This window comes from Danio rerio, chromosome 20 (assembly GCF_049306965.1).
Source record: "Danio rerio strain Tuebingen ecotype United States chromosome 20, GRCz12tu, whole genome shotgun sequence".
Classification (NCBI taxonomy): domain Eukaryota; kingdom Metazoa; phylum Chordata; class Actinopteri; order Cypriniformes; family Danionidae; genus Danio; species Danio rerio.
In genome coordinates this window covers 44,367,501-44,391,786 of record NC_133195.1, presented here as the reverse complement: position 1 = coordinate 44,391,786, position 24,286 = coordinate 44,367,501, and the positions used below count along the sequence as shown (strand labels likewise).

The following is a 24,286-nucleotide window of genomic DNA, read 5'->3' as shown; positions in this document are numbered from 1 at the left end:
AATATGACAACAAACCATTTGAGAAGGCATCCTGTGGGGTTACCTCGAGGATCAAAGCCTGAAATAAACCGATAGCTTTATGATAAAGACCTCAGAGCCTCTGAGATATGGTCACTAATGCCCTGCTTCAGGGAAAATCCTGTGGAGAGAGCAAACAAACCACGGCTACAACAAACATAAACCTTGCAAGTTAACATTCTAGAAAGAAAGCCAAGGTTAAGATGAACGGATTTTACATGGGCCATGTCGGATTACTGCAGTATTTTGGAAGATAACATGAAGGGGGAAAAACACCCCTTCAGGAAAGAATGAGAGAAGACTCTCAATAATATAACAGGTCAATTGTAGATATAATAAATAAACCGGAGCACCTGGAACAAAACCCACACGAACGCAGGGAGAACATGCAAACTCCACACAGAAATGCCAACTGACGCAGCCGAGGCTCAAAGCAGCAACCTTCCTGCTGTGAGACGACAGCACTACCTACTGCGCCTCTGCGTCGCATGTTATCATCATTGTTGTTGTTGTTGTTGTTGTTGTTTTTATTATTATTATTATTAGTATTATTATTATTATTATTATGTAAATCATTTGGATAATAACAGAACATCATCTCCATAATCATCATCAGTAGTATTACTATTTAACAAATGCTTAAATTTATTGTATATAAAACAGAAGATGATTATGATTATTAATATTATAATAACATTTTTATTTTTTATTTTAAATATTTAAAAAATTATAGAAATATTTAAAAACCAATTTGATATTAACAGATCATCATCATCATCATCATGATACTCACCATCATCATCAGTAGTATTGCTAATCCACAATTGCTTAAAATTCTACTCAATATTAAACAGATAATAATTTAATAATATTAACAATAATAATAATAATAATAATAATAATAGTAATAATAAGTATGATGGTTATTATAATTATTATGTGATAACATTTTTATTATAATATTTTAAATATTATAAAATGTATAGGATGCAGTTGGTAGTGCTGTCACCTCACAGCAAGAAGGTCGCTGGTTGGAGCATTGGCTGGGTCTGTTGGCGTTTCTGTGTGGAGTTTGCATGTTCTCCCTGTGTTTGAGTGGGTTTCCTCCGGGTGCTCCGGTTTCCCCCACAGTCCAAAGACATGTGGTAGAGGTGAATTAGGTAGGGGGCTGGATGGGCATCCGCTGCGTAAAAAAAATGTGCTTGATAAGTTGCCGGTTCATCCTGCTGTGGCGACCCCGAATTAATAAAGGGACTAAGTCGAAAAGAAAATGAATGAATGAATGAAATGTATACAAATGTTTAAAAATCAATTTGATATTAATAAATCATCATCATCATCATTATCATAATCTATGAATATTAAATAGATGATGATTATTATAATATATTTTTTTATGATGATGATGATGATGTAATACAATTTTATTGCATTATTTTTTAAATTAATTGAAAATTAACTGAACATCATAATCATCATCAGTAGAATTACTATTATAACTGCTTAAATCTATTGAATGTTGAACCGATGTTGATAATTATGATTAATATTATCATTTTGTTAAAATAATTTTTTTATTTTAAAATTTTAAATGTTATAAAAATCTATAGAAGTATTTAAAAAATCGTTTGGATCATCATCATCATCAGCAGTATTACAATTCCACAATTGCTTAAAAGTCTATTGAATATTAAACAGATTATGATTATTATTTTGTAAAAATATAATTGTGTTGTATTATTTGTAATATTATAAAATGTATAAAAAACATTTAAAAATCAATTGGATTTTAACAGATCATCATGATCATCATTATCAGTAGTACTATTCCACAACTGCTTAAAAATCTATTGGACATTAAATAGATGATGATTATAATAATAATGATGATTAAATATAATAAAAATGTATAAAAATGTTTAAAAATTAATTGGATATTAACAGATCATCGTCGTCGTCGTCAAAATCATCATCATCATCATCATCACCATCATCATCATCAGTAGTATTTATATTCCACTGCTTAAAAATATATTGGAAATTAAACAGTTGATGAATATTCCACCAATTATTAATTAATAATGTACAATTATTGTTTAAATAAAAATAGAAATATATAAATTATTAGCTTTACTATTAATACTAACACTGCTACTGATATTATCCAACTATATACTGCATTATCAAGTTAGTTACATATTTTTATGTAGATTAACATTGTTAATATAAATCTGTAAAGCTTTATTTTGTCCCCAAAATCCTAAGGGGGTTAAAAAGATCACATGTTTTTATTGGGTCAATTCAAACAACCATTTTCGGCATCATTACCCAGCAACACGAGGGGGGAAAAATGCTTCCAATTAAGGTGCTAATGTTATGACATACAAATTTAGGGAGAAAAAGGGAAGAAAAACAATGGCATATGGTAAGTGGCAAACTCCTCCACAACAACAACAAAAGACGTCTGCTAGTAGTTTTTGCATTTGTACTGATTACGAACCCAGCGGGTCGGGCGACACTGTTTTTTCTACTTTAATTATTAAAGTCTAGCACTGCATGTAACCCTCTTCAAGAAATGCAAAGCTGCCAACCAGCTGTGCTCCTCATTTAACAGTCCTGGCTCGGTGTAGTGATGTCGAAGACACAACATGACAGAATTATTGCATGCAATATTTGTACGCAACCTCTCAAACACCTCCTGCCGAGCATTCGTATGCCTTTAGTTTGCGAGAGCCACTGAAATGAAGAAAAATCCCCCAGAGAGTACAACACTAAAGGAGTGCAAGAATGAGACGTTTTTAAACTGCACTGTAAACCCTAATGCTGTAACTAATTAATTGAGTTGAGTTCTATTAACTTAAATCATTAAAATTCGTTTATCTTAATTAACCTTGATGAGTATTTAGAACTTTTTCTTATTTTTGAGTTTGAAAAAATTTAATCTTTCAAGTAAGGTGAACAATTCTGCTGGGTTTAATCTATACAAAATGTCTCTTTAAAGTTTCATTAACTCAAATTCTGTCAGCCTAGTGATTTTGCGTCTGACGTCATCCAGGTTCACGTACGTGCTCATGCTTCATTCGTTTTTTTCAAGATGGCGGATCGGCCTCGCTTCACACTACAGTAAGTAAAATATTTACAAATCCAAGAAATATTAAATGTATGTTTTAATTAATATAATCACAGTAACAGTTCAATGTAATGTAGAGTTAATCAGGGTGCGTTTACATGTCGTACATTACAGAAAACATATTTAGCCTCACTTGTTGCTAACTAACGTTAACATTACTGTTTAAAAAGTTAGAATCAGTGCAATGTTAGCGTTAGTTGTAATGTGTTAACTCTGAATTTTAACAGAGTGTGATAAAGACAAAAATATTTAAAATCGGCAGATTACATTTTTCAAAAAAATTTAAATCTTGGCGCGAGTATGCCTTTTCTCAGCCTGTGCTGAAGTTGTCATGGAGACGCGCGCTCTCACAACCGCATGTCATGGCGCTGCGCTGAACTCCATCCAGTCTGTGAATGTGGTATTATCTTCGCGATCTGTAGGCACTTCGGAAACGAAAGGCGCAAGAAACGTAACGTTAATCATAACTCAAATGATCTCCGCCTAAACACTTAACGGTATTTTCTGATGACGCGCAAAAACGTAGTCTCAAAACTTAACTCTGTCACACGCAGCTTGTTGCTTGCTGATCCATGTATGAGGATAGCCTGACGGAGAACATTTAAGCTGCGCTCCTCACCTGAGCAGGTACAGAGCAGAGCTTCATTTTACACTACCACATTGAGGTAAAGTTGGTTTTATATTCATACATTCATTTAGTAACAACTTGTGACTCGCTCCATATATTGTTTACCATGGTACTTTGTCTATTCGTTCTGAAATCACATGCAAGTATGACATGAAAACAACATTAAACTAAATGCACTATTTTTTTTGACTGAACAATGTTGTACTTTGAAAGTCATTGGCTGCTAATATGATTTCACCATTAAGAATATGCAAAAATTACCTTTCTGAAATTATATTATTAAGGTGAAAGTCTGAATGTGTAAATATAAAACTAACTTTACCTCAATCACCAGCACTGATCAACACTTAATATTTCCTCGCGCTTAAGACGACATCTCTGCATATCAATGATTACCTGATTAATGCGATCAGTTAAATGAGTTTAAATGTCATTTAGGTCAAATGTATTTTAAAGGTATGATAAAAGTTTTTTTTTTTCAATCTATTTTTTAAAATGTCTACTCTGGAGAGAATATAAACAGCCTAAAAAACAAAGTATGCATATCTATAACACATTAATACAAAATTATGTTATTAAATAAAATAATAACAAAACAAAATATTCAAGACGTGGTAAAGAAGACAGTTTTCTGATGTGCAAATTTTGTAGCTTAAAATATATTTATATCTTAAAAATATAAATATTTTAGTCTATATATTTTTACATCATTAGACAATAAGGTACGTTTTGTTATTTCTAGCTTTTAAAATCAGGCCTTAAATTTCTTTGTCGTCCTATTCAGTTTTAGAAATTTCAATACTGTTTAAATTAAATCTGTGTTCATCAAATCAAAGCAACTAACATGATAATCAGCTCTATTGCTAACCGTTTTGGAGGTTAACGTTAGACATCATGTAATTGTACTACTTCCACTCTCAGCTAAATGACACTGTGACTTTGTGTACATACAGAATTGAAGGTCAGGTGTTGCTGACTACAGATAGGTTCTTAAATGGAGGCATGTGAAAGGTGGGTAAAATATTTGTTTTGTACTACTATGACTGGCATATCCAGATAAAATAAATATTACAGTGTATTTATCAATGATACTTTTGCAGCAAGGAAAGTGAAACTTCAGCTAGACCTTGAGTTCAGTTTACAACATGAAAATCCTGATTTCAACATCTGATCAACACCTGATTTTCATCTGAGGTAAAAAATAGATAAGTAAATGAAACATAATAATAATATTAATACATTTTTTCTAGAATTGTATATTTTGTGGTGTGGGTTTGTTTTATGAAATTCTCTCTTGTTTCTTTTTGCTGTTTGCAGAGTACCAACATGTTACAAATGAGAATTTTCCCCACAAATTCTTTGCAAAACTGGACCACCACCTATTTAATTTGATGACAATTTTAAGGCAAACAGCATCCAAAACTGGCAAGACAGCAGATACCCTGGCTAATCTTTTAAAGGTTTATGATGAGCAGGTATGTTTGGGGTCACGTGTTAAAGTATACATTAAAATATAATTTGAATTATTATTATTTTTTTAATTTTTAAAAAATTGATTCTTGATTTCCAGGAACTGAATGATGTCAGTTCATGACGGACTACTGTTATCAGAGGTCTTTTGGTCTTGCTGCGTGAGCGTGACTTAAGATTCTTTAGGAACACCATGGTAAGACTTCATTCATTCTTTTCACAATTAGGCATGTTTAATGAAAAGATGAAAGTTTTGAAAACTTTTACTTAATAACATATTTGTAATCAAGAATAGTTGATGAATCATATAATATTGGCTCAGTCATTTTGATACTGTCCTTACATTAATATCCTTGAATTATGTTTTTAGATTGATAATCCTGCTGACTGAAGATGCTTTATTGGCCCTGCATTCACTGAGGGTCTCTGTTGTCCTGAAGAATGAATTGGACACCACCCACAGCACACTTCCAGACCTTTCTTGTCTTGTATGGATTAATGTATGCTCTTCACATAATATATAGTTAAGGACTTTGAACTTGTGCAAAAAGTTTTGCTTGGTATGGATGATGGAAAATAAAAAGTCTCGTAGCATGGAAACCTTAAAGAATGAGTTGATGTAGAGCTTTTTTTTTTTTTTTTAACTTAATAAAGACTGTCTCTGGGGTAGTAACTTCAAAACATTTATTTACCTTTAATTGGTAAGTATGCATTTTATTATATATAGGGATAGTTTGTCCAAATGTAAAATTCTGTCATTTACTAACTCTTCACTTGTCCCAAACCTGCTTGAATTTCTTGCTTTTGTTGAACACAAAAGTTAAGTAAAGCTGACAACCTGTAACCACTGACTTTCTAATAGGAAAACAAATACTGTGGAAATCGGTGGTTACAGGTCTCAGCTTTTTTTTTTTTTGGTCAAAAATAACCTTTTAAGTGTTCAACAGAAGAAAGAAACTCAAACAGGTTTGGAATAAGTAAATGACAGAATCAGTCGCCCTGGTCGCTAATTCAACCCAGCTGGACCATCATCAACACAGGATCGTTCACAGCTGGACGTCATCTAGTGGAGAGGCATATAAACCAAGCCCACGCAAGGAGAAGATGAGCTTCATTCACCCAATGACTCCATGCGCTAACGCTTGTCTCTCTGTCTCTCCACAGCAGACTCCAGCTCGTGACGATCCCACATCCGACTACTCACTGTCCTTCACTTACTTCCCGGAGCACCAGAGCACCTCACCTTAAAGAAGAGCACCGTTTACACCCCATTCACGTTGTAAATAAAGCACCCTCCGGGGACTTGTCTGTAAACTTATCCAACTGTGTTGCTGTTTTCCCTCTGCCTCGCTACAATATATATATATATATATATATATATATATATATATATATATATATATATATAATCTGCTCTCCGTTAAACAGAAATTGGGGGAAAAAATAAATGGGGGCGAATAATTCTGACTTCAACGATATATATATATATATATATATATATATATATATATATACAGTTTCTGTGTAGTTTACACTAAACGAGTCACTTCACAGAATGTGTACTTATTATTTTTTTTAACGAATGCCTTAAGACTAAGTTTTACACTTATTAATGTATTATTAAATTTTATCAAACTTATAGTTGTTTTTTCTTGAGGCTCTTATGTCTGATATCATATTTACATTGTGGGTAATTTTTATTAATTTCAGAATAGTGTTCATTTTCAATCTCTTTATGTCTAATAGTTTTTATTGTTTTAAGAAATTTGTAATTGCATAGGAGACAAATTTGAAAGTACTGCTGGACATTTTTTCTTTAACAATAAATGTCTAAAATGGTATTTTCTGTGTGTTTTAAATTACAGATTTATTTTGACAGATTTATGGGGTTTAAAGATTAAAATAATGGCTAATTTTATTTGTGAAACTGACGATGGAGAAGTTAATTTTAAAAAATGCTATCAAAATGAATGAGCTGGGTGACTAAGTATGTAAAGGTGAGATAAATAATTAAAAATAAGTTAATTGCTATTAAAATGTATGAGCTGGGTGATTTAAGTATTTAAAGTTGAAAGAAATTTAAGCAATTAAGTTAATTGGTATTAAAATGTATGAGCTGGGTGACTAAGTATTTAAAGTTTGGAAAAATTAAAACAATTAAGTTAATTGGTATTAAAATGTATGAGCTGGGTGACTAAGTATTTAAAGTTTGGAAAAATTAAAACAATTAAGTTAATTGGTATTAAAATGTATGAGCTGGGTGACTAAGTATTTAAAGTTTGGAAAATTAAAACAATTAAGTTAATTGCAATTAAAACGTATAAGCTGAGTAACTTGGGTATTTTAAGTTAGGTGAAGTGTCTTGCATGAGTACAACAAACTCAAAACTTAATGTTTCTGTTTACTTAAAATAGATAATTTCATAACTTAAAAAATTTGACGTAACTGATTACCTCAAATTTTTTGAGTTTTGTCAACTTATTCGGGATTACAGTGTGGAGGAAAAATATGAATGTCTGGTATATTTACTTTATCAATTCTGGCTTTTTTTAAATAAAAAGCATAGATCTCACTTTCAAGAAATGATCAGCAGGAAACATGAGAAATGACTGTCTGTTGAGTTTAAGGCTACATCCACACAAAGCCACAGTTTTCCATGCTTTTCTTTTTCTTCTCTTATTAAATATACAGTAATCACAGAATGATTGATAAGGGATACACGATACCATTTTTTAAAAACTGATCTGATCTCAATACCAAAATTCTGAGTATCGACCGATACAGTTCCAATGCGATACTATTTTCTATAGTTTCTATACTGTAAAACCCAACAGTCAACTTCATCAAATGAAATGAAAGTCAATTCTACTCATTTGAGTTTTGAACTCAGTGTTGAAGGTTATGAGTTAATTAAATGCCTCATTACTTCAACTTGAATGCAGCAAGTTCACAGTACTCATATAGATTAGTTTTTTAACTCAAATGGTTAGTAGCAATCGGTTTCCTCAAACGGTTTGAGTTGTCTTAACTTATTGGGTTTTACAGTACTCAGTTGAATTTAGTTCTCCTCATTTATTAGGTTTTACTGTGCTCAAATTGCTTTGTTTACTCAAGTGGATTAAGTTCACAGTACTCGTTAGGATTAGTTTTTGAACTTAAATGGTTTGTTGAAATTGGTTTCTTTTAAATGTTTGAGTTATCTTGACTTTTTATGTGTTTTACAGTGTATAGTTCTGGTGATAAGCTCAAAAAAATATCTTGTTTAGTAAAATTAACAGACCTATAGAGCTACTATACATGACATGACCCAATCTAACTAAAAACATGATGCTTGCTGTATACTATGTTACATTATTTGAGCATTCCTTACGACATTGTTATGATCTGTTGTGGTCCAGCTTGTTTTTTTTTTGTTGTTTTTTTTTTATATTAAGATTGTTCTTTTAAATCTATAATAGACTATTACACTATCAACCGTCATTGTTGGCAAAATAAACGGCCTTTTAGAAAAGCATGATATTTTCTTGAAGGTTTGATGCAGACTAACTAAACAACAAACAAACTAAACTGTCTGAGGGCAGTTTGACTTATTAAACTCTCCTTCGCCAAATCTCGCCATGAGTGAGATGGACAAAATTAAAGCACATTGGCATTGAGGAAAAATCAGATGCTTAAGACATAATCTTTAAAATTATGATTTATATTAATAATCATGTAGCAATTATATGAGAGGTTTGTGATACAACAATTACAGTGGAACATTAATTAAATCCAAAACCATTTAATGTCCTGTTCATTGTTCATCTAGGTTTTATCTTTTTGGAATGAATTTTGTTTGCTATAATTTGTATCTTCATTTTAATGTATTTTTGTTGGTCAGGTTTCTACAAAATAAAAAAGGAGAAAGAATTTGAGGTGAAGTTCAAAAAATGGTCTGCTTATATGCTTCAGCATTAAAACATTTATTCATTCATTCATTCATTCATTTTCTTTTCGGCTTAGTCCCTTTATTAATCAGGGGTCGCCGCAGCAGAATGAACAGCCAACTTATCCAGCATATGTTTTATGCAGTGGATGCCCTTCCAGCTGCAACCCATCACTGGGAAACACCTCAAACACACATACAGTACACCTAATTTTAGCTTATTCAATTCACTTATAGAACATGTATTTGGACTGTGTGGGAAACCAGAGCACCTAGAGAAAACCCATGCAAACACAGTGAAAACATCCAAACACAACACAAGAAATGCCAACTGACCCAGCCGGGCCTCGAACTGCTCGAAATGCTAAGAGGCGATCATGCTACCTGCTGTGCCATCGTGACACCCAGCATCAAAACAAAGTCTGTCAAATAAAATATTAATTAAATAAAGTTAAAGAGAAATATTCACAGTTTCAGAGTAGTCTATATTGGGTTAAATAATTTTCACTGTTAGGCTAATGACAAAATCATCCGTTGCATCAGTGTTATTTAATAATGTGCACCTTCTGTAAAGCTGCTTTGAAACAATAGTTATTGTGAAAAGCACTACACAAATAAACTTGAATTGAATTGAATTGTGTGAGCTGTCTCTTCAATACTGTGTTGTTCATATACATGTTACTGCTGATTGGATTGTATCTCATGCCCTGTTAAACACTGTTTTGGCAAACATGTCATTCAACCCAGAAACCATAGCAAAACATTGTGCACCAGTTAAAGCTTGAGCATGCCCCAGGTGTCAAGCAAAACAGGAAGAGCAAATAGGATGTGCTGAAAGAACAAAACATCATAAAAATGTGCCCATTCTTTTTTTGTTTGGTTAAGCAAAACAGTCTTCACACTGGTAAATCGCCCCAACTAAAGTTGTAGTTTTACGGTCTGCCGCTGCCTATTTAACTTTAACTACTTTGGTATTCTCATTATCCTACCCACAATGTTGCTCCATAAATAAAAAAAATAATTCACAGGTTACTGTTGTAGGCTATAGACCAATTACCATGTTTGTAAACATTCAGGATGCGCGTGCAGGGAAGTGGTAGAAAGAAACCGGGAGCGCTTGCATTTACATCGAGAGGATGACATCTGATGCGGTACAGAGTTTGTTGTTGTCTTAGAAATAAGATATATTGATTACATATTATTATATATTATTATTATATAAATAAGATATATATATTATTTACATAATGCTTTTATAGCATATTATAACAGCTCGTCATCCAGTGATAAGCACAGTTATTCTGCAAAATTAACGTTAAAGTGAGCGGCGTTCATCTGACAGGTCCATTTGCGATAGTATCCACCCATTGGATATTGGATAAGGTGAAATGGCCAAGCATCCAGCCCCAAATATACAGTACAACCTCATCGAAGCTACAAGACATTTTACAAGAGAGAAGTTAAAAGTCTACAAGCCTTTGGATGCCAGCAATATTGTTCTGTGTGGTCATGTGCAAGAAATAATGGTCCATGATAACCAGATTCAACACTATGCAGGGGTAAAAACCGAGATTCTGCTTTGCCAAAGACAAGAAGACGGAGTTGTACAAGGCCTGGGTAATTAATCACCAACAAGTAAATGCACCTGTACGGCAAGGTATGTGAACTTGCACAAAGTTGGTTTTACATTCGGACTTCCTCCCTAATAATATAATTTTATAAAAGTATCATTTGCAAACTCTAAATAGCGAAATCATATTAGCAGCCAATGACTATCAAGTACAAGACTGTTCACAGTCAAACAAACAGTGTTAATGTTGTTTTCAAGTCTCACTAGCAGGTTATTTAAGAGCGAATATTCAAAGTGCTGTGGTAAACAATATAGAGCGTGCGTCACAAGTTGTCACTGAATAAATATGTGAATATAAAACCAACTTTACCATAATAAGTTACATTTTCTCGTTTCATTCTTAGCATTCAGTTTAATTAACCATATGTAACTGTTTTTGCTGAAATCATTTCTGCAATCAAAAAAAGAGTGATGCGAATGATTCAGCATATCATAAACTTACCTGTTATAACACAAGACCTGTAAAGTCGAGCATTTCTAATTAGGTCGTCACTTTATTCAGCTCTCTTTTAGCCAAAGACGTCTGCAGTTAGCATTAAAGCAGTGTGGTGTATGGTAAAAGTTAAGTTTTAAAGTCGATTTTGGCATCCTGCCGCACAACATGACATCTTTACTATTGCAGCCTGTCATTTTTGCAAGCGGGGACCTTTGTGACATCAGGTGTGATGTACGTTGGTAATTGGTCTATGCATTGTTAAAAATAGGAAAACAAACCTAGATTAGATGCGTTGTGGTGGAAATCCTAGACTATTAACTGAAGACAGAAAATTAGAGTAGGGTGTGCATTTATGCAGATTATCACTCCTATGGAATCATCCCAATCTATATAAAATGATAAATTCTTTCCAACTTATTCTATTCTTTGCAGATATTTTTAAATATCAGTCAATTCAAGCCAAATATACTATGGAAGAGAACAATATATATATAACAATATAAATAAATAAATATATATATATCATTTTTTATGTTTAAACATATCAGAATTTAACAATATAACAACCTTTAACCAAGTCAATTGAGAACCAATTCTCATTTACAATGAAAAGGCACCAAAGCAGGTATGCAACAGTAAGGAAAGAGTATAAATAATACCAATAATATAATAAAAGTAGAGAAAAAGTACAAATAATTCAGGGTATAAACTGTTGCTATGTACTATTAATTAATTTGGCTGTTTTTCAACTACCCACCTTTGTAAAGCTGTGACATTACATACCAGTTATGTGAATAATGAGAACTTATTAGAATCAGAACATATATGACCACATTAGTGTATCTGCAGCAGTCTTTGCAGCTCACACTCAGCTGAAAATTTCCATATGCCTTAAACCCAATCCTCAGTACACTGAAGGTGGATGCAAACAGTAGGCAAATTCGGGTATGCAATGCAGACCAGATGCAAATCATAATCTCCTTCAAGGTAAAAACTGCACTGTAGGTGAAAGGACAGCATATTTGTGCACTGTGGTGTCTTTTAGCAAGCCCTTGAGGACTCAAACCCCAGTGAGGAAGTGTGAGAAGGTCATAAATCACCTTGCTGTGATGCTTTCCAACATTGCCCTCGGTTAGAAATCCACATCCCAAAAGCTGTACCCCATCCAGCTTTTCCCACAGGTGACTGCTGAGTTTCAAATGAATGGTTGCACTTCCATATTGGGAGCTTTCCATTCATATGAACAAAAGCAAAACATTTTAAATATTAAGAATGTGTAAGGATTATACTGTGTTTTAATTTTCCAGATTATGTTATCTTAATATTTTCTATTCTGTCCATACATTGCAGTAGAAAGGCTCATCTCAAATTTTTGGGGTTAATTATGGTCTGCTGAAAGTAATGCTGGGTTCACACCGAATGCGGAATTAAGTATTCACATGAGCAAATTACATACAAAGTCAATGCAAATCCCCAGAGACAGGTGAATTATTGTTGCGTGTTGCGAATGACGCAGAATGGGCGTCACATTTCCCGTGAAATTATCCTAAATCACTTCTCTCACGCAAGTTAAAATAACTGAATTGAAGTGAAAACTTTGTGTGAAGGGAAAAAAATCCCTTAAGTAAACTACACTTAACACTGGCCACTATATTAGGCACACCTTACTGGTACCGTTTGGACCCCCTTTTGCATTCAGAACTGCCTTAATCCTGTGTGGCATAGATTCAACAAGGTACTGAAAATATTCCTCAGAGATTTTGGTCCATATTGACATGATAGCATCAAGCAGTTGCTGCAGATTTGTCAGCTGCAAATCCATGATGCGAATCTCCCGTTCCACCACATCCCAAAGGTGCTCTGTTGAATTGAAAGAGTGGCAAGAAAATATCCCCCATACGATTACACCATCACCACCAGCCTAAAGCGTTGATACAAGGAAGGATCCATGCTTTTTATGTTGTTGACGCCAAACTCTGACCCTACAATCCGAATGTCGCAGCAGAAATCCAGACTCATCAGACCAAGCAACGTTTTTCCAATATTCTATTGTCCAATTTCGGTGAGCCTGTGCGAATTGTAGCCTTAGTTTCCTGTCCTTAGCTGACAAGGGTGCACCATTGTGGTCTTCTGTTGCTGTAGCCCATGGGGTCACCAACATGGTGCCCGTGGGCACCAGGTAGCCCGCCAGGTTCACATGAGTTGCCCGCGGGCCTGTTCTAAAAATAGCTCACCATTGCACCACATATGAGTAAGCTGTATCTAATATTTTTATAGGTATTCTTTTTAAATCACACTTGCATTGGTGTAAATTTGAAAATGACTTTAAGTTATAAATTTAAAAAAAAAAACTTTAAAAACAATTTCAGACATATGAAGTGTTGCACATTGATATTTATAAAACTTGTTAAATCATTGTTGACAAATACTGTGAGAAATCATTAACATGATCAATGTCTTCACATAGATGAATTTTATTAATTATTAAAAATAACATATAATTAAAAGTAAATTAAGAAAATGTGTTTTTTAATAACTGGTAGCCCTTCACACTAATCGGTGCCCAAAAAGTAGCTCTCAGTTTCCAAAAGGTTGGTGACCCCTGCTGTAGCCCATCTGCCTCAAGGTTGGTCATGTTGTGCATTCAGAGATGCTCTGATATGCCTACTTTACTATATACAATCAGCTTGCAGTTTAAAAAAACAAGACATGCCCACTGTTTTTTTTTTTTTTTTTTTTTAATATACTGTTTCTCTAGAAACTGTCAACAATACAAAAAAAATGGTTGCAGCTTTCAGTTCATGCAGACTTTAAACACAACATTGACCTTATCGATTCTAATTCTGCAATTAAATTACAAAAAAAGGCATTTAATGTCCTGATAAAGCAAAATGTAGCTTAACTACACAAAAAGCTAACCCCTGGTTAATGTAGCAAGCTAAGCTAAAAGCTACATGGCTAAAGTAGCTTAGCTACATCTTAGCTATTTTTACAATTTTCATTTTTAAATCGAAACAACTTAAATACAATGTAATTATATCTTAGTGATCAATAAAACAGTCAATGTAACTTATGAGGAATAATTATTCAGTTATTTACTATAAATAATATACTGTACTAAACAGAAACAAATTATACTATATAACAGCTAAAACAAAAAAAAAAACATTTTTACATATATAAAATACTATAGTAATTTATAGTAAAGGGAAATGTGTGTGAGTGTATATTCATTCATTCATTTTCTTGTCGGCTTAGTCCCTTTATTAATCCAGGGTCGCCACAGCGGAATAAACCACCAACTTATCCAGCAGGTTTTTACGCAGCGGATGCCCTTCCAGCTGCAACCCATCTCTGGGAAACATACACACACACACACATACACTATGGACTAATTTTTAATTTGTCCGTAGAGTATAAGTGTATGAGGGTGACAGGCCCAGACGACAGGCCGGCCAGAACGTGTAAAACAGAGTCGTTATCACATGGACAAGTCTAAATGGAGGACTTGTTCCAAAGAGCCAACCCTGCAACCATATGTGACTAATATATATATATATATATATATATATATATATATATATATATATATATATATATATACACACACACTAAAGTATTTTTTGAGCACAGCATCAGAAACTAAGTTGTTGCATCTTAACATAAAATTCTCGAGGTACGGTCACGAGGAATCCTGCTTTAGAAATAACTCCTCTCCCTCAGTCATCTTTCCATCAAGCAAGTTTCGGTTGGCGACGTAGTCAACCAGAGGTGGCAGTAACGCACCAAAAACTTTGTTGTTCAACACCATAAAACAGGAAGAAGAAGAAATTCTTATTCTTGCCATCATATGGATTTACTTTCACCATCTAGACACCAGCCTCACAGCTCCATGAATGTCAGTGCCGTCACTTACTGATCCGCGATCAGTAAATGTAGCTTGTGTGGACACTACTGCGCTATTTGACTAATAAAATAGCTTCACTACTGAAAAGCTATTTGATTTAGAAAGTAGCGACGCTTCTGCCATGCTTCTGAGAAATGTAGTCAAGCTAGTAGTGTAACTACTTGTAGCAACGCTACTGCCCAACGCAGGCATTTCACCATCATGAATCCTTGCTGAACCTGACAAGAGCATGTTGCAACCTCAGGTTATAGGTGATTGAATACCAGCCTGCTTGTCTTTCAGTAAAAACTCAATCTTATCAGCATTCTAGCCCTTTAAGGCGGCTGTGGATCCAATATGATAACAATCCAATGTCGAAAGCACAATCCCGCATTGATCCATCTTGCACCCCAGTGCATGTTATGGATTAATCAATGAGTCCAACAACTGGCTATTCTAAAGCAGATACCAAACAAACAAGAACCAAACACCAACATTTGACGATAGCATCACGTGTTGAAGCTCATCTCAGCACGTCCTGTATAACAGATGGTCACTCATTTGGGATCGGAAAGAAAGCCATTACCACAAGAGAAGCTCCTGGAAGCGGTTTTATCGAAATGAAGGTCGACCTCCAAAGCTGTTTGGCAGGGAACTGACATTGGCAGCATCTGCAAGGTGGTACAATCCTACATGTTTATTCTGGGCGGGCGGACACTGGACAGTAATTCAAAGAAAATGATTTGGCAGGACATTTTTTTTATTATTATTTAAAGAAATGACTTTTGAGCCCATGGTGGACATATAAAAATAAATCAAACACAAGACAGAGTTAGGTGGAAAGTGTGGCGCTAATTTAAAACCTACTCAAACTCCAACGGCACTGAAATGGTATTTAAATATTAAACATTCATTAATATCAAACTATTAGTAAATATTTACAAATATTTTATTAATTTATATTTTTATAATATTCTAAAGATACTTTTTTTTATACTTCTGAATGTTGAAAATTGGTAAAGTGGTCATATATATATATATATATATATATAGTTTAAGTCAGAATTTTAAGCCCGCCTTTTATTTTTTAAAATTATATATATATATATATATATATATATATATATATATATATATATATATATATATATATATATATATATATATATATATATATTTTTTTTTTTTTTTTCTGGAGAAAGTCTTATTTGTTTGATTTCAGCTAGAATAAAAGCAGTTCTCTTTTTTTTTTTTACTATTTTAAAGTCAAAATTATTAGCCACTTTAAACTATATTTTTTGTTAGTCTACAGAACAAACCATTGTTATACAATAACTTCTACCTCTTTTTGAGCATCTGAAGAGGAGAGTATGCGTGTCTTACAGATGATTTATTAAGCCCACTCACCTGTGCAAAACTCACCATCAACAATGCTCACAAACTATTCATAAATTAATTGTGCTGTTCAATTGTTTGTGCATACAATCACTGAGAAAAGCATTATAGAAATATTGTAGTCCATTTATATTTCATAATGTCCTCAGAATGCAGACTGTGAGCTCCCAACTCAGCTAAAAACAATAATACTAATAATAATAAATAGATTTGCCGCAGGGTTGTAGAATCAGCAGACAGTCACTGCAGAATACAAACAGTAAAGCATTACCTCCTCTAGTGACACTGTTGTAATGAGCAAAATATATAAACAGACTGTATCAGTGAACTCCGAGGACTGACACAATCTCTATTCAGCTCTTCTAAAGCAAAACACATCACTTCAAAAATGAGATTAGGCTGGTGATTACAGACCGAAACATGAAGACTTGTTTTGCTCAGTGAGAAGCCGTTTTGTGAGCACATCTCTGAGCAGCAGGAACTAAAGCCTGCTGTGACACTGGACCATGGGCTTCAGGCAACAAACAAACACACACACACACACACACACACACACACACACACACACACACACACACACACACACACACACACACACACACACACACAAACACACAAAAGCTAATGTCCATCAAAACCAGCTCATAATTCTGGCAAAATGGTTGTGGGGATACTCAGCCATTGGCTCTATTCAAGTCCGAATAAGCAAAAACCAGAACAACACAGCTGTCTGCTGCATCCTGAAAGCACCAAGCCATTTAGTACCAAAGATGCTCCAATTTGTGTTTGGCAGAAGAAAAAAAAACACACGCACAAACACTGAAATCATTAACTTGAAATCACCCTCTTCAAGCAGATGGGCGATTCTTCAACTATGGGATCTTTCATGTCTCAGGGGTTGATTTTTACGAGAACTAGCAGATTGTAACTTGTTCCGTGTTGTTTTATGAGGCTTACGTTAAAATTATAGAGAAAAGAGATGGTTTGCTTGTATAAACTGAATGGGAGAAATAGTGACTAGCAATATGGCAGCTGCGGTCTTGTCTTTTAGATTAATAGAGTCAACTGTCTTTTTCATAGTAGTTCTGTCTATTTACTAATGCATGTGCATTAAAGGGCACCTATAATGAAAATCATCTTGTTGGGACAGAACTGTGTGCATGTATAGTGTTTCCACCACCATACTGGGGTTATATAAAGACAATAATCTCTTTTTTTTTTTTTTTTTTTCTTTTTACATTTCCTGACGTTAAAATAGGATCCAAATCCCTCCCATATTGAGGCCCACCTGTACATGACATAGGAGTGCAGTTTCCCTGCCCATCGATTTGATTGAGCCGCGTATTATCATGTCTCCATAGTAACACGTATGATCATATAAACAAGACGGTATGTGTACGAAGCAACTGGGATTAAAAGATCTGTTCAGCTCTCAGTGCATCATCAAATGTGATCAAGAATGAGTTCAAATGTTTGTAAAACAGTGCATTTCATTGTCTTTACTTTATCACCACAGCTGCATGTCAGTACAATCAAAAAGATGCTTCAATCCTGGTTTGTGTATGTTAAGTCAGGTTTATATTGTACATTACATAACGAATATTCATACAGCAGTGGATATTAACCTGTATCCTCTAACATTTGCCGTGCAAAAACAGTGCAAAAATAAACGCGCACACTGTGCGTCTTTGTGTGTGCGTGAACTTTATGTGACTCATTAAAATGCTTAAATTAGCTCAACAACAAATACATCAAATAATCATTGGGAAAGTTCTCACTGTAGCATTTCTCACAAATGTTACATGAGATCTGCTTGCTTGTCATGACGTGTTGCTATTTTCAGTCCATAATTTTCCAGTTTTCCACCACATTGTTTAAATAGCAAATCCCTTGGTATCACTTTGTGGACTCATGGGTGTTCTGGTCTAGATAAGAGGTGCGTTAAGGTGCAATGCTAGCGCGTTGCTACTTTGAGGAACTAAAACAGACCACACAATAGACCAGCTGAGAGAAGGTATAAACTCCAGCACAGAGTGCGTTAGTTGTGCGCCTCCCTTACACATTTCTTAAAACATATGCAGGATTTACAGCAATACGCAAATATGTTTACATATGAAAAAGAATTAAAGGAAAAAAAATATTACAAAAATTACTATTTTGCGTACAACACGTTTCCTTATCCAAAGAGAGCGAAAGTGAAAGTAAAGAATGAGGAGGCTCATTCTCTCCTTCTCGCACTGCATTTGCTCTGTAACTGTTTTCTCGCTCGTGAAGCATTTAGTTTTTCCACCATGTGGAAAAGTCCGCCATGTAAATACCAAATGTACCATGGAGCGACGCAACTGACTCTTAAAGGAAATGGGAGATGGGACTCTGATTGGTTGGTTCTGAAAACACACCTATAACATTTTTTTTTTTATTTGATAATTTTAAAACTCAATTATTATAATAATATAATTAATAATAATAGAATTAATCATTTTTATAACTTAAAACATAAAATTTATAATCATAAAAATTATGTATTTTATCGCTAATCAAATGCTAGAGGTCTTAGTTGCATACCTGACCAGAATTTTTTAAGTGGGTGAATAATAATAATAATAAAAATAATAATAATAATAATTCATTCATTTTCCCTTCGGCTTAGTCCCTTTATTAATCAAGGGTAACCACAGCGGAATGAACTGCCAACTTATCCAGCATATGTCTTACGCAGCGACTGCCCTTCCAGATGCAACCCTTCACTGGAAAATAATAATAATAATAATAATAAAAGTGTTAATAAAATATAAATAAAAATAATATTAATAAATAATAATAATAATAATAATAATAATAATAATAATAATAATAATAATAATAATAATAAAGCAAAGCTCTTCTTCTAGACCGTATGAATTTAAATTTGGATGTTCGTTCTACGAGTCAAAGTCTCAGCACCTCTGCTACCCACTTTTTATTCGGCTTCTGACCTGCGCCTCAAACACTCCGCTAAGCATACAGCTTTTGTTGGGTCATTAATACTAGTACGGCTATATTCTGACAGAACATCATGGTTCAGCAGCCACTGTGCTAAATGAGCACACAAGGGCTTGGAGCCGGACTGACATGTTCTTCCTCCTCCTTCCCCGTTATCTATGCTCTTCTGCACTTTCAAAGACTGTGATTTTTTTTTTAATTGCACATTTCATGTCAGGGACCATCACAGAACAGTTTCATTTCACTGTTGGGAAATGATTATTTCCAAATCACAATCAGATTGCTGGGCACCGTGGAGAAAAAGACTGGAGGAGAGAAGGCCTTTTCCCTGTGCGTTTTATTAGAGGAAGTGGTCGTGAGTGACAAGCGCACACATTTGGGAACTGTAGACGGTTCATACTGTACCTGAGCGGCTTCATTAGCCAAGGCTTTTGTCTCAGACCCTGCTGGTTTCTTACACAGAGATCCAGTCTGGAGAATCTGCTCCTGCGCTGTGCTCAAATGATTGGCATATGGAACAGAATGGCCAGTATTCAGCTACGTGACATACAAACACTTGGAAATCTCTATTGAGGTCAATTTCTAATTCTTTTGGAACAACTTTTAAAGGGTTAGTCAACCCCAGCAAATACAAATTGTGTTACTAATTATTCACCATCATGTCGTTCCAAATACCGGAGACCTTTATTCATCTTTGAATCTCAAATGAAGATATTTTAGATGAAAACTGTCCAGTCCAGTCCAGAAAATAAACCTTCAGTGATTTAACTGTAATCATATGAAGCTCCAAGAACACTTTTATACACCAGAAAAACTTTGTTTGTAAATGTCTTCCATTTCAGGTGTGGGTGCGCTTTTACTATGACCAATATGATGCTTTCATATCTTGATGCTGACCCTCAATATATTGTATTGTCCATAGTAAATCCACACCATGACATGGAAAAGATGACATTGGGGGTCTTTTGGTGCACAACATTTCTTCGCAATTTAAATTATTACATTTGGACCACTAAAGTCAAATGTTTTACAGTGGTTTCCTTTCCTGAACATCTCACAGCCTATGCTGTCTATTAAGGTCAAATATTTCTCGAGTTCACTCAAAAATGTCTTCATTTGTGTTCAACGTTCTTGGTGTGGGATTGGAATGATATCTGGGTGAGTCATTAATAATTAATTACAGTGCTTCCTTCAGGTTTGAAATATACTTGTGGTGGAAGTTCCATTAAAACAGACCTTTCACCCACAGCACATAAATATGGGGATGCACCGATTTGTATTTTTTGGCCGTTATCGATAACCGATAACTCTTAAGATTCGAAGGCCGATAACCGATATATACTATAGATATACTACATATATATATATATATATATATATATATATATATATATATATATATATATATATATATATATATATATATATATAGGAGAGGCCGATAAATATAAACATTTCAAAATGTTATATTTTTATATAGTAAACAACTTCTTTTTTTTTTTTACATCATAAACAAATCTTTGAATTATCTGCTCAAAGCAAAAAGGGCAATCATCAAAATTACAAGGTGATTCTATAGATATATTCATGAATTCACATAAATCAGCATGCCAACAAATAAATTTCCTTTTCTTCGTATAGCAAATTAACATGCAACTTGACTGTTATATAAAAAAATTGTTAAATAACAATATGGGATTTAATTAACAAGTAAAATAAATATATTTTAAATAAAACGAAAAAGAAAAAACTGAGAGGTGTAGCTGGTGTTTTGACAGTTGAGGTGTTCTGACAGTTCTGAGCCACCGTACAAGCAAAAAGCTAATTACAGACTTTATGATTTACTTTAGAAAATGCAGCATAAATTCCACCCATTTGCTGTTTAGGTGGCCTACTCAAGTAAAGTCTATGGGCTATTTTTTAACGATCTAGGCACAAAGTTTAAAGCGCGTGGCAAAAAATCATTAAGGTGTCTGTATACACTTTTGCTATTTTAAAAACGAAAAAATATGTTTTGCGCCGCGGCACATGGTCTAACAGGGTTGTGCGTTTTCTCTTAATGAGTTATGAGCACGTTTTGAGAATAAACCAATCAGAGTCTCATCTCACATCAGGGCAAACACATCTTGCGCCTTATTGTCCGGGTGTATGATAGGGCCCTATGTGTGGGAAGCACTGTAATATTCTATATAAAGATTAAAATTAAATATATTTTTATTATTATTGTATTGGATTATAAGAGATTAATTAATTCTGAATCATAAAGTGATACTGTGTAACTATATATTAAAACAATTATTTTAATAAATACTAAATAGTTTTTACTGCATTTTTCTCAATCAAATGTATCCTTGGTACATTAAAGCCTTATTTCAAAAGGTGCCAATCCATTGAACATTTCTTTAGAGAAATCACTGTAATTGCTTCATATCAATTAATCATTGACACCCCTTTTCTCTTTTACTGCATTCTCCTCGCTTCCATCCTCGACTACTAATATGATCTTAAACAACCTAGACTGTGTGAAATATTCAAACTCTCTCTCTAATCCACCGATTCCACAGGCCTAATGATTTTTTTCATGGTTTGTTAAACACAATTCATCAGAAATGTTCCGTATACTGCACAAGATTTAATGCACTTAATGCAAGTGAGGTCAAAGGAATGAAAGAAAGACCTTTGCACAGCTCGTCCCCGTGTATGCGGCATTGCACAGAATACATCTAAACCAACACGTGGCAACAATTTCACACGTCCGGTTCACACAAGCGAACATAATGTCTTGACTAAGCACTTCCATATGGCTTGACTGCAGCCTGATTTTTTTTTCTGTAAGCTAAAAGCCCTGTGGGTTGTAAAGTGACTGCTTTTTTTGACTACTCCAGACTTCCAGTAAGATCTTTTGTTGCGTGTTAAAGTATACAATATTTTAATCCAATATTTTAATCAGCCACTTGAACAGCAGCAATTTAATAATTATCAGCATAGAGAACAATAATTACTTGACATAGCATTGTTTTTGGTGCCAAACGGGCTGGTCAAAAAGCAATGTTAGGTGATTGTTAAGTTAAATGACTTCCAGTAAGGGCTTGTGTATGTGTTAGAGTGCACTTTATTATTAAACCAAATATATGCAGGGTTACCAATCTAAGCCAAATTTGAATTTCCATGATTTTAGTTGACTAAAAGCTGAATTCCCATGACCTATAATCAAAGGACAAACAAGACAATGTTGTGCTTTGCACATTGTTGCAATGGCTTTAGCTTGAAAATCATTTTACAGCACTGTAATAGCCACTATGAGAAAAAGAAAATTGACAACTTACATCAGATTATGAAAATAATCAGAGGTATGTACAGCTTATTTGGCTGCAAAGTGCCCCCTTTTCCATATTGATAACTTGATTGTAGTTTAACATGCTGCATTTAGTGTTTCTTTTGTCAAATTTTTAGCAAGTGGTCATTTTGAAGCTCCTAAAAGTTATATTATCCACACATGTTAGTCAATAACAGGTATAGACTGGTGACTGCATTTGACATATGTAAAAATTGTCAATTGAGCCTCTCTCCAATCCCAGAGGCTCTGTGCTGGTTGTGGAAAGTCAAAACTGACAAAAATAAACTGTTACCTGTCTTCCCCTGAAATGTGTGATGTTTTTGTATGGTCGAAGGGGTCCAATTTCACTGCATGTAACAGTGTTGTGACAAATAAAGGATCATCATCATTACGACTGGCTACGATTGGCATTGAAAATTCAGAAATGTGCTTCAACCAGCTTCCTAAGAGTCGCAATAAATAAATAAATAAATAAATAATAAATAAATAAATAAATAAATAAATAAATAAATAAATAAATAAATAAATAAATAAATAAATACACAAATAAATAAATAAATAAAAATTTATAATGAATGGAAACTAAAACTTAAAGCGACAAACAAAAATCCATGATAATCTATGACTTGGAGAAAAAAATGCATATAAAAATCTCTGAATTTCAATGTCTGGAATTAGGGCTGCATGGTCAATCAAAAAAAAAAGATTGTAATCTTGAGTTGACCCCCCCACATGATCTTAATGCAGCATTTCTACAATTCAACCAATTATATTTTCGCACAAGTTTCCGCATTGTGTTATACACATTGCTCAGCAATATACTGTAGACACCTCTAAAGGGTGTTGAAAGAGTCATAGCTAGGGCCAGACGGAATGTTTTTTGCTATTTCTGCGGAGAATTTTCGTAAAAATCTCCGGATTTCTGCAGAATTATTTTGGGAGTATCATAACTAAAAGCTTAATAAGTGAAATAAAAAATAATATATTTTTTACTTTTATTTAATGTTTAAAATGCAAATCCAATTATAATCACTTTATTTGTTAAACAAAGCAAGTCTCTCATCTAATATATCTACTAAAAGACAGAAAATATTACCGTACAAACTGCATTGTACATAAATCAGATAAACATTTTCACATTAGTCATAATAATACTGTAATTAATTTAAAAACTGAATAAATATAGATTTACACACATTCACTGAAGTAAATAAACACAATTAATGATGGGCCTAGTCATAGCATTTCAGACCATTGGAACAGACCATTTGAAATTCCATGATATTCCAGAAATTCCATGACCCGTAGGAACTCAGTAAATCAGTCACAAAAACGTAGAGCTTCATTGAATTTTTGCACGGTCAAGATGATCTGCTCAAAACAAGCATTTGAATAGAGGGAAAAAATGATTTGCACATGGGTTTTGGTGCTGGAAAGGCTGGTCTGAGT

The 24,286-nt window shown here is 33.9% G+C and overlaps 1 protein-coding gene and 1 long non-coding RNA gene across 5 annotated transcripts in view; one reads left to right on the top strand and one right to left on the bottom strand.

The window, feature by feature from the left end:
* The window catches only part of man1a1 (mannosidase, alpha, class 1A, member 1), a 217,232-nt gene that overhangs the window by 139,191 nt on the left and 53,755 nt on the right, over positions 1-24,286 (bottom strand). The window lies entirely within an intron of this gene.
* Positions 3,097-6,564, top strand: LOC137488682 (uncharacterized). 4 transcript variants are annotated; one of them, XR_012396030.1, is made up of 8 exons: positions 3,097-3,141; positions 3,703-3,775; positions 4,730-4,787; positions 4,877-4,970; positions 5,094-5,251; positions 5,347-5,442; positions 5,617-5,746; positions 6,411-6,564. It is a non-coding gene; the product is annotated as an uncharacterized lncRNA (long non-coding RNA). The 4 variants fall into 4 exon arrangements; XR_011007846.2 differs by lacking the exon at positions 3,703-3,775 and having other exon boundaries at positions 5,617-5,734; XR_011007845.2 differs by lacking the exon at positions 3,703-3,775.